Raw genomic sequence first — 12535 nt, forward strand, 5'->3', positions numbered from 1 at the left:
ATATCTATATATTTTATTTTTATAAAAATTAAAAATTTTAACATAATAAAATTTATTAAGAACGTAAATGTCCTATGCAAAATTCTTGAGGATTTATTTCTATATATACTCCAAGTTTTTTTTGGTCGAATGGATTAGATAACTCCCAATCCTAAGTATCACTATACACCCACACTACACACACCCACACAATACTAAAAGGTAACACTAAAGGATTCCTTTTCAACTTAGTGCATATACCAAAGTTTAAATCCGAATGCAGCATATTAAGAGGCACATGATTTACTATCTGAGCTAAGCCTCCGCTGCAAGTATTCCACACACGGATACTATATATATATATATATTTTCCTGGTCAGACGGATACTTCATATGTTATGTACCAAAACCTTCAACTGAAATAGTAAGTCTATTGTGTTTTTATCAAGGTTGCGAGAACCGAACTGGTCAATGAACCGGTAGAGTGACTGGTTCACTGGTTCGACTGGGGTTCAACCGAGATTCAACCGGTTTTATTAAATATTAAATAAAATTATTAAAAATTAAATATATAACTTCAAATATTTAAAAAACATCATCAATCATCAATAAAATTAATTCAAAAAATTTAACAAAACACCTAAACTATCATCCATCAAAATTTAACAAAACCATTCACCATAAGTTCCATACTAATTGGACAAGGACAAACCACAAATATTTTAGTCCATGCCAACATTGTTTCAACTTCCAAGCAGGTACTTCATGGCCGCAAAGGTATTGACCCCCAAGATAATCCATGACAACTCCTTTGTTGGACAATGAAAATGAAGACAAATCAATAAAGAAAGAACCATACAACTTAGGAAGAGATCCTAACCAGAAAGGAAATGAGTCATTGAAATGGTTATGTCTCACATCAAGAAACTCTAGCATTCTGCAATTGACAAGTGCTCTTGGTAATTGACCATACAACTTGTTAGAACTAAAATCAATCAAGTGAAGGGCATTTCCTTTCACATAAGTTTGAGGAATATTGCCAGTCAGTTTGTTCCCTGCGAGCGACAAATATTGAAGAGATTGACTAAAGCTTCCCAAACATGATGGAATCATGCCAACTAAATAGTTGGAAGATAAAAACAGCAACTCACCCCAACTCAGAACACAACAGAAAAAAACAGCAACTCAAGAATAAAATTTCAAAAAATTATGAATGAAATTAACTCAGCAAACTCCACAGTAAAACTTAAATCAACAAACAATAACCTCAGAAAATCCAGCTAATAAGCAAACCAATTTGAAACAAATAACAAGTATTATCAGAAATCATTGCTAAACCCTAAACCAGCAAGCAGACGCCGAGGAGATGGCTGTGAAGTGCGAAACTGCGAACAAAGTATTACTTACCGGCGGCGAGGTGGAAGGCGAGCAATGGCGACGACAGAGGACCCAACACCGGCGAACAGAGAGAAGGCGAGCTCAGTGATGACAACGATGCGGTGGCTGCGCGATTGGGGGCTGCGGTGGCTTCTATGGTTCTCAGAGAAGAGAGGAGAGGAGATGAGTTTGTGGCTCTGGGAAGAAGAAGATCAAATGGGGGCTGCGTTTGATTTAGGGTTCACTACTTCAGTTTTGCCGTTTTGCGTTTTTTTTTTTTTTTTTTAATTTAAGGGACAAAACGCCGCGTTTAGGAGGGTTTATTTTCGAACCGAAAACCTTCTAAAAAACCGGACAGTTCTGTCGGTTCACCGGTTAATCACCGGTTTGACCGGTTCTGTAACCAATTTTTTGCTATGCGGTTTTTAGGCCTAACCGGAACGACTTAGTGACCGGTTCCTGGTTAATCAGGTTGAACCGACCGGTCCGGTTCGGTTTTTAGAACCATGATAATAACAATTGTTGGCAAAAGTAATTGAGATTCTAGAAAAAAAGATAATTCGTTACTTTTAAGAAAATGAGTATAAGATAACTAAAAAAAGTCTTAAGATTTTAGCGGCAATAGTAATGGCAACTAAAAGTGAATAACATTACAATTTTAGAATTATTTTAGTGGCCATATAAATTGCCGGTAAAATGGGTTTCGGCTGCAATAACAATGGCCACTAAAAGTGAATAATATTGCAATTTTAGAATTACTTTTGGTGGCCTTATAAATTGCCAAGAGAATGACTGTTAAAAGTAAAAAAGTTATATATTTTTTGTGGCAATTAAAAAAGTCTTTATCGGTAAATGTTATAATTGCCGCTAAAACTTTTTAAAGACAAAACATAAGACAGTTAATATCTAATTGTCGGTAAATATATTAGTGGCTATTTTTATTACCGCTAAAAATAAAATAAATTGCTGATAAAAGTAATTTTTCTTACAGTGCTTTAGGTTATTTTATCGTTGAATTTTTCCACAAAAGTTTTAACAGTAATTTTGGCGTCATTAAATTTGATTTGGCACTATAATTTTTGCGTTAAAAAATGCAATCCAACAGTAACTAAATTCTAAATATGAATTTGAGTGATTATCGTTGGATTTTTCTACAATAATTCCGACTGAAATTAGAGTGAGAAAGATCTAATGGTAATTTTAATGATAATTAGCGTATTTCTAATAATGATAACTATTCATGAGTATAATCCATATATATTCCTCCATATCTGGTTGGTAATAGCCTTAAAAATATTATCACCTTTTTAAATCGAAGCCAATGCTAAAATGTTAAATTATACTGTTTAGTATGTATTGATAAATGATAATAATGTAACTAATATATATACTACAAATCTACAATAAAAACTTATCTCACTTTTTTTTTACTATTTATTATCTGTCCATCTTTATTCAATAAAGAAGTATAGATGAGTGAAGAATGTAACCCTTAAGGGGTGAAAATTTATTTATTTTAAAAAGAATTTGTGTTCATTTACATCAATTTAAAATGTAAGGAATATCTTATATATTGTGAATTGAACCATATTTTATGACTTTTATTTCTTGGGTGAATATATTCTTTTTTTTTTTGGTCATGGGGGTGAATAGTTTATTTTTACTTGTATTAATACCAGGTGGTTTTGCTTCTTTGTTGGTGATCCAACCCCTTCTGTGCCGGCTGAGACAGTAAATGATGGACATAGCTTAGTCAACAAAGCAGCCCTTGACCTTAACTTGGCTCCAGGATCTGTGTTTGGGAAGAGAACTCTCATTAATGACTTGGATGCGGCCAATAAGAAGCTCAAGACTCAAGATTCTTCTCAGACCTCATCCTTCTCGTCTGCCGATGCTACCTCAAAGATGTTGCTGTCTGGAATGGCTAAGGAAGCGGCCAGGTTGGAGCCCAAAACTGAAAAAACCTACAGGCTAAGTATATGAGAAAAAGCCCAAGCCTAAGCACCTAGCATGTGTCTTTTTTTTTTTTTTTTTTAATAACTAAATCATGTACGTTTTAAGCTCGCATTTCGTGTACAGAGAAAAGACTAGAGAAGCCGAAATTTAGTTGAAATGGTACATTGGTATGCTTTTTAATAAGTTACATTTAGATTTGAACATCTTAGTAAAATTAAATAGTAGATAAGAACCCTTTAAAAATATTAGGTGTGACAGTGTGTAACATGAATAAATATATGATATAATATTTAAAATTGGAAGTTATTCAATTTATTGGACAAAAAAAAAGCAATTAAAATAAAAGTTTAAGTAATGTTACATAATTCATAAAATTTTTTAATTTTTATTAATATTTAATCAGTTCTAAATATTGAAGACTAAATCTTAAGTTTTAATAGTAAAAAAAGATATTATTCTAAAATATTGACTAATATTAATAAAAAATATTAATATTCTAACATTTTTCTTTCCGTAATTTTCTCATGTCTCTCTATATGCTTCATTGCTTTGCTCATAATTTATCCCACACTTACATTTGACAAACTGTTATTCCTGACCATCAAAACAACAAATACCATAAAGCACATGCATACACACATAATAGTATTCCATCAAATACTTTGTATCTTGTATGCATCGTCACAAAAGAAAAACACATACAGCAAGAAAGCTCAACAAACTGCGTTATTTTAATGGCTTTGGATATTGATTGAAGAGAATTCTTTCCTTTTTTTTTTTGTTTAAATTTTCCTATGAGTTGTTGGCTTCCTTCTTGAGTTGCTTGTGACAGTTAACAAGCTCATGTTTTTTATTTGAAAAAAAAAATTTCAAATTCACCTATTATTGATATATATGTAATAAATTCTAAATCTTAAGCTTTAAAATATTATGTATCAAGTAAAAATTAACTACTAAATTAATCATTATGTATTTATGCATGAATGCATACATATATTGTTTAATGCTTGTAGTTGTTGTTAGTATCTCTTCTTGTCCGTCCGCTCGTTGCCACCAGTATCTCTGTCGTTTACATCTCTATATGCCTCTCTGTTTTCTTTTCCAGTCATATTTCTGCTTGTCTCTTCTCCTGTTTCCGTTGTGATTGCTGCTCAGTATCTTTTTATTTTAAGATTTATTATTTTCTCAATTTTTGCATTGGATGTGCGTTACGATTTATGAATTTGTGTATATCCTAATGCATAAGAAGATTTTATAGTGTGATTAATTTATCATAATTGATAATAAATTTTCTATTGTTTAGTTGCTATTGTACTAGAAGTCTCTGGTACGGGTTGTGAGATGGATCGGTGACTTGCTAGTCGGGGCGGTTAACGGATCGTCTGCTTGGAGCGGCGGGGGGTGATACCTGCAAAGACACTTCGACGCCTAAGTCAGAACGGATCTGAGAGGTATAAGGTGTATAAAATGAGTAACGTACCTGAGGGGCCTTTGGCTCCCCTTTATATAGTTTGGGGTAGTTATCTTTATCTTATCTTGTTAGCAAAGATAAGGGGGAGTATTTGAATCCTGAATACCAGTTCGGGCAGTTATGCTTCTTAGGTCGAGTTGGGCCGTGGTGATGGCCTAGGCCCTGGTGCCTGGGTCGAGACGAATTGGGAGAAGGGGACCCGGGAATTAGGTCTGAAACAGTTGCCCCCCCCCGAGTGAGAGAGCGAGCGGGCCCGATCTTGTTGCTTGGGAGTGCTTGGTTATGTGAACAGTGAGGCAGGGCGCTTGTGAGTGCGGGAGGGGAGTCCTCTTCGGGGGACCATGTGCCTGGTCCCTGTGTTTCGTGTGTTAGGGTGCGATGTTGGTCCGTCGTGTTTCTCTCAAGGAGATACTTCGTCCGTTACGTTTTCCTAGGAGTTATAATGACGCTTTAGTGGGAGGAGAGAGGTTGCGCGTTTCCCTCTTTGTCCCTACTCTTTCATATTTCTTTTTTGAAAACATTGGGATTTCATTCGCAACTGCTTCTTCTCCCTCTACTTTCTTTCTTCCAGACACAGAGCCTTCTCTCACGGAATTCCTTTGGTGTCGCTTTTGGTTGTCCGGTGGAGGTCCTTTTATTGGCATTTCTTCTTCCTATGCTTCCTTCACTAGCCAGGTTGGTATACTTTGTTATCTCGCCTTCACATTTGAAGTTTTTTTTTTTTGTTTTGGTGTTTTATTGCATACTTTGGGTTTTATTAAGGGAGAATGCACATTCTAGGGCACTGTGATTTCATGTAATTTTGAAGGAATTTTTTATAGGATGCTTTGATTTAGTATGGTTTAGGGACCCTTTATGTGTTTTGCATTTTTTGGGTAATGTGCTGACAGCGGAAAAAATCCTAACTTGGATATAGATGTGGTGCGACGGAGGGGAGATAAGGGGGACCCGGGTCCTGTCTTCCCGGTGGGGGGAGTGCCCATCGTTAACATTGGGTGACATCCGATGTTTTTGGCATGCCTTCCCAGGTGGACGAGGAGGACCTTCAAAGGTTCCGTGATGAAGGAGCCGTTTTAGATGGTGACGACTTTCTATTTTTCCTTCTTCTGACTATTTCCCACAAGGAAGGGAAACACAGGAAGGGGTATATCTCTTTTCGGGACCAGACAAACTGCTGACTTTTCGATTAATTTGAGGACTCATTCAATAGGTTCAAGTCGGAGTATTTTAAGGTTTGCCCTGTTGAGGACTGTCATCCTTTCTGGCTGTTGCTAGAGCAGGAGCACCAGATTTGTCTGTACTGTAAGATCATAGGACCAAGGCTAGCTCATCTTCCACAAGCCTTTCCTTTGCTCTAAGCGCTTTTTCAATCCTTTTCAGGATGACCTTATTTTTCGCCTTTACTTGTCCGTTACTCTGGGCGTATTTTACCGAGGAGAATTTTTGCTTGATACCAAGTCCTGCTAGGAACTCTCCAAATTTTTTGTCAGAGAATTGTGTCTCGTAATCCAGTATCACGACTTCAGGAATTCAAAATCTGGTGATTACCTGCCTCCATAAGAATTTTTGGCAGTTTGCCGATGATATGCTTGTCAACGGCTCTACTTCTACCCACTTGGTATAGTAGTTAATGACCACAATTAGGTACTTAACTTGTCCTAGAACCATCAAAAATGGTCCCAACAGGTCGACTCCCCACTAGGAAAAAGGTTGGGAGGCCGTGATGGAACTTAACTCCTCTGCTGGTACCTTATGAAAGTTTGCATTCTCCTGGCATGTGAGGCACTTCTTCGCATACTCGCTAGCATCGGCCATCATTGTAGGTCAATAATACCCAACCCTAACGAGCTTCTGGGCTAGGGACTTTCCCCCGATATGGTGCCCACAACATCCCTCGTCCACTTCTTTCAGGATGTACTCTGTTTGCTCGGGTCGCAAACATTTCAGCAAAGGTTGGTTGAGCCCTCTTCTGTATAGTTGGCCCTATACTACCGTGTACTTGGCGGCCTCTCTTCTCACGAGCTTAGCTTCTTCCATGCTTTTCGATAGGTCTCCTTCTTCCATGAATCATTGGATCGGGTTTATCCAGGAAGGTGGTTCTTGGTGACCCTAGGTTAAGCACAGGGCTACTAATGGCTCCTTTTCCAAGTCTTGGATGAGAGATCGGTTCCCCGCTTCAGGTTTGGTACTGGCCAACTTCGACAAGAGGTTGGCCCTAGCATTCCTTTCTCTGGGAACATGTTGAATGATTAGTTTTTCGAAACCCCTATACAACTGCTTGGTTTTCTCTAGGTACTTCTACAGTAGCGGGTCTCGAACTTGGTATGTTCTGTTCACTTAGGCTGTTACCACCTGGGAGTCACTGTTAACTTCGAGTCGTGTTACTCCAACTTCTTTTGCTAGTTTAAGCCCCCAATAATGGCTTCATACTCTGCTTGATTATTTGAGACCGGAAACTCAAACTTGATGGACTGCTCGTAAGTCACCCCCTCCGTATTATCCCTACTCCACAAATGCTTGGTTGGATGCTCCATCAACGTGGAGCTTCCATCGTGTGTTCGGAGCCTCGTGTGGATCGCCAACTACCTCTACCAAGAAGTCACCCATTGCCTGGACTTTGATAACATGGCGAGGCTCATATTAAATGTCATACTGAGATAACTCTACTGCCCAACTATCATCCTCTTCGCTAGGTCGGGTTTTTGTAATATCTGCTTGATCGCTTGGTCAGTTCTTATCGTAATCGGGTGCCCTTGAAAATATTGCCTTAGCCTCCGGGAAGGGACCAACAAAGCAAAAGCCACATTTTCTAGCCTTGTGTACCTCAATTCTGCCTCCGGGAAGGGACCAACAAAGCGAAAGCCACATTTTCTAGTCTTGTATACCTCAATTCTGCCCTTGGAGCACCTTACTTATGAAGTACACGGGTTGCTGTTGTTTGTCTTCCTCTCGCACTAGAGCGGCAACCAAAGCTTCTTCCGTCACCATGAGATATAGTTACAACGGCTCCCCTTTTCTTGGTTTTCTGAGCACGGGTGATTCCGACAAGATCCTCTTAAAGTGGTTAAAGGCCTCGTTGCAAGATGGGCCCCACTCGAAGGCCATCTCCTTTTTCACCAGGTTAAAGAAAGGCAACACTTTGGCTGCCGACGTGCCAAGGAAATAGGATAGAGCTGTCAACCTCCCTGCTAACATTTGCACATCTTTCACACACCTGGGGCTTGTCATGCAGAGTATGGCTTCGTATTTATCTGTGTTGGCTTCTACCCCCCTTTGAATGATCATGAACTCTAGAAACTTCTCAGCTTCCATGGCGAAAGCACATTTTAGGGAATTCAACCTCATTTTGTGTTTTCAAAGGGATTCATAGATGACCTATAGGTCAGCTATCAAATTATCCGGTTCTGCCATTTTGACCAGCATGTCGTTGACATAAACTTTTACCGACCTGACTATGTGGTCATTGAAGACCTTATTCATCAGTCTTTGGTAGGTTGTCCCTGCATTTTTTAGGTTGAATGATATGACTTTATAGTAATATGTTCCCTTTGGCGTTATGAATGCCGTCTTCTTCTCGTTAAGTCGATGCATCGGGATCTGATTATGTCCCGAGTAAGCGTCCATGAAACTAAAAAACTTGTATCCCACCGCTGTATCCACCAAGGCATCTATATTGGGGAGGGGAAACGAGTCCTTTGGATAGTCCTTGTTAAAGTCCGAGTAACCCACGCACATTCTCTATTTTCCATTTGCCTTCTTCACGAGAACCACATTTGAAAGTCGTGTAGAGTAGTTTAATTCCCTGATGAAACCAACTTCCAACAAACTAGCCGTTTGCTTGGCCACCTCGTTTGCTCTTTCTGAGGACATTTTCCTCTTCGTTTGCGCGAAGGGCTTTGCTTCCAGTTTTACGGCCAATCGGTAGGACATGAACTTCGAATCTATTCCTAGCATATCGGCTAAAATCCAGGCGAAGAGGTCTCAGTTAGCTCGGATGGCTTCGATCAGAGATCCTTTTAGCTCATAGCGTAGGCTACGATTCACGAATGTGAACTTGTCTTTTGTCTCCCTTACCTGGAATTTTTCTAGGTCACCCTGGGGTTCAGTGTAACACCTTACCACACAGAGCCTTACGCTTAAGCTGTAAGACAGAGGTGGTGTGGTATTACGACCTGTAAAATAAAATATACATGTAATAATATTGAAAATGATACAATATACGAGGAGCCTTGAAAAACGGATAAAGTGAAATCACAAAAAAAAGCAACGCTCAGGAAACGAGATTACTTGTGTGTGAAGAAATCTAAAGCTCATACAAATAAATGGAAAACAAGATTAGAAGGTCAAGAATACAAGATAACAAGTCTCTGACTCAGTCTGCGAAGCTAAGGCTGACCGGAGAATATTTACATACAAAATATACAACTTTTAGCCCAAAAGTACTTATTTAAAAGCCCTAGTTCTCCATGAATCCTCTAAGAGGTACAAAAGTAAAGTATCTATAAATACAAGAGGAGAAACTAAACATATATGTATCAAAATATCAAAAGTGAGCCCCGAAAAAGAAACCACTTCGCTGTAGAAGCTCCAAATGCCTACCGAGGTGCCTCTCGACCTGCATCTGAAAACAACAACATAGTATGGGATGAGAACTGGGGGTTCTCAGCATGGTAAAGGTGCCACGCACATAAGATATAAGGTCATGGGAACGCCAGAGGCAATCCTAGAACGTCGACACTCAGATTATAAAGCTTAAAGTACTGAAACAGAAACCATAATTGGGTGGTCTTCTAAGAATATCTAAGTGGTGCACAAAACTGGCTCCGCACGTTTCGCACAGATAGACCAGCAAGTATACCAGGTCATCCAAGTAATACCTCAGGTGAGTGAGGGTCGATCCCACGAGGATTGTTGGTTTGAGCAAGCAATGGTTATCTTGCAGATCTTAGTCAGATGGATAGAAAATATAGTTGTCACGAGAAAATGCATAAAACATATAAATAAATAAAACGTTACTAGATAGGTGTGGTTTCAGTGGTATGAGAACGGTTCAGACTTCGGAGATGCTTCTTCCTTCTGGATCAAATTTTCTCACCATCTACTCCAACTTCTGCTGATTCATTCCATGGAAGGCTGTATATGATTAACGCCGACTTAGGGGTCATTAATCTCCTCTACTTCAGATCAAACGCCAGGTCAGCGGTCATCCAATATGAACGAGGGTGATGCTCTAGCAGTCCATTCCCTTGGTGATCCTACTCAAAACACCACAGACAAGGTCGGATCTTCCGGATCAGAGAATACTGCTTTTTGGATTCTAGCCTATACCACAAAGGCCCTAATCACCCCGCACCTCGGCTAAACTGATGTCTCGAGAAGTCCCCAACGAAGCTGTGGATTAGCCGTCTAAGAGATGTATAGTCAAGCTTGTGGTTCAGAACTATCCCATCAAAGACTCACAAGAACCCATGTAAATAGGGATGATGGTCAAGTTACACTCCCAATTTGTTAGGATGAAGAACGAAGATACATCTTAGAATAGAATCAAGCATAGATTAAAATAGAATAGTGATATTATTAATTCATAAGAATCAACAGAGCTCCTAACCTTAACCTTAGGAGGTTAGTGACTCATGCTTACAGAAAAGTGATATGAAACATGTAAAGTGGGCAAGAGTTTCTAACAAGGGTGAACTTTTGCCTATATATAGTAATCCAGCAACTAAGAATTACAAAAATAAGACAAACTAGTCATACAGTGCAAAAATCCACTTTTCGGTCCCACTTGGTGAGTGTTTGGGCTGAGCCAAGGGTGTCTCCACGTGCTAGGACTCCTTAGGGGAGTTGAACGCTGGCTTGTGACTCCCTTTTGGGCTTTGGACGCCAGCTACTCCCTTTTGGGCGTCCAACGCCAGGAATAGGGTAGGTGGCTGGTGTTGAACGCCAATTTTGAGCCTTTATTTCCAAAGCAAAGTATAAACTATTATATATTTCTGGAAAGCTCTGGATATTAGCTTTCCAGAACCATTAAGAGCGTGCCATTTGGACTTCTGTAGATCCATAAATGCTCCTTTGAGTGCAAGGAGGTCAGATCCTGATAGCATCTGCAATCCTTTCTCTGTCTCTGAATTAGACTTTGCCAAAACTCTTTAATTTCAGCCAGAAAATACCTGAAATCACCATAAACACACAAACTCAAAGTAGAATTAAAAAAATATGAATTTTTTACTAAAACCTATGAAAATATAATAAAACTTAAACAAAACATAATAAAAACTATATGAAAATGATGCCAAAAAGTGTATAAAATATCTGCTCATCACTAAGCCTAGCTTAAACTTAACCTTAACACTAAGTCTTTCCACCTTTCCTCCGTTCCTCCATCTCCGGTGAGTTTGCAAAGACAGACAAACAGACAAATGCAAGCACAGGTAGGAAGCAAGTAGTGCAAGTAGCAAAGATAATAGTTAACATAATATATTCAATTAGGCATTCCCAAATAATGCATAGCAAACAAAACAAATAATATGCACATGATGTATTCCTGTCCTATGGCTGATGAGGCTCATCTATCGGTTATCAAGCCAACCCGATAAGTCCGACTGCTAAACCCTGGACTGTCCCCCGTCATACATCCCATGAGTCTATGCATAGCTTTTTCACATATATAAATATCAATTGCTCAATGGGGGTACTATTCCCAGGAATTTATATGTGTCCGGTCAACCTTACGACGTAGGGTCAATAAAGTATCGAGTTTTGACTTGGAACACGTGGTGGCAAGCCACGGTACTTTACCCAGGAAAATTCGTATCTCAGATAATTGAGTGCATAAGCCAAATAATATTCATAATCATGGAAATCTTTGCATAATCATATCATATAAGTCAAGGTACCATATACACTCCAAATATACTCATTTCCATATTCAATTCATCACTTTTTTCACTTTACTTCACCCCCGAAGTTACCTCAATTTCCTAACTCCATCTCACTACTAGAATTACTACTATGATTTGGGGCTAAAAGAATGAAAATAGAGGTTTAGAAGTTTGAAATTATACTTAAAAATATAAAATCCATTTTTGCTGAAAATGGACCACACGTACGCGTGGGCCACGCGTACGCGTCGAGGTGCATTTACTTAGAGGTCACGCATACGCGTGGGTGTGCGAAAATCCTTGCTCGCGTACGCAAGAACCTTCCTGGCGTACGTGAGGATCCCATCCCGCAAGGGTTGGTCGCGTCGCGTAAAGGAGGTAACGTACGCAACCCCTTAAAAATCAGTGTTCGCGTACGCGAACACACTGCTTGTGTACGTAAGCAGCCAAACCCGAAGAGTTTGAACGTGTCGCGTGCAGTGGTTGCGTACGCAAGTTGTGCAGAATCAGCAAAATGCTGAAAAATGCAGGATTTTCAGTTTTGCCTTCTAAACTTCTAACACACATAACTTTTTTGTTTTAAAACATTTTCCATCTGTTTTTCAAACAGCGAAAACTTTATGGACCCAACATATGAAATAAATTTGAAACAATTTGGGGGTCTAGAAGCCGAGTTACAGCTTGTCAAAGTTCAGCTAAAAATTTATTTTTCACAAACAAACTCAAACCTCAAATTTCATCAAAACAAAACTCACTCCCAACCTTCTATACACATATATTCAGCACCCCAACACCAATTACCACATCATTTCCATCACATATTACCATATACAACCATTCCTCAACTTTAATCAATCATATGCACAGATTT

General features: G+C 39.0%; 1 long non-coding RNA gene across 1 annotated transcript; it reads right to left on the reverse strand.

Annotated features, from left to right (window-relative positions):
• Nucleotides 1-532: 532 nt before the first annotated feature.
• Nucleotides 533-976, reverse strand: LOC110268982 (uncharacterized). The gene is made up of 2 exons (XR_015904889.1): nucleotides 898-976; nucleotides 533-788 (listed from the first exon to the last, which is right to left on the reverse strand). It is a non-coding gene; the product is annotated as an uncharacterized LOC110268982 (long non-coding RNA).
• Between the last annotated feature and the right edge of the window lie 11559 nt (nucleotides 977-12535).

Source organism: Arachis ipaensis, chromosome B2, assembly GCF_059453495.1.
Source record: "Arachis ipaensis isolate K30076 ecotype BB chromosome B2, ASM5945349v1, whole genome shotgun sequence".
Classification (NCBI taxonomy): domain Eukaryota; kingdom Viridiplantae; phylum Streptophyta; class Magnoliopsida; order Fabales; family Fabaceae; genus Arachis; species Arachis ipaensis.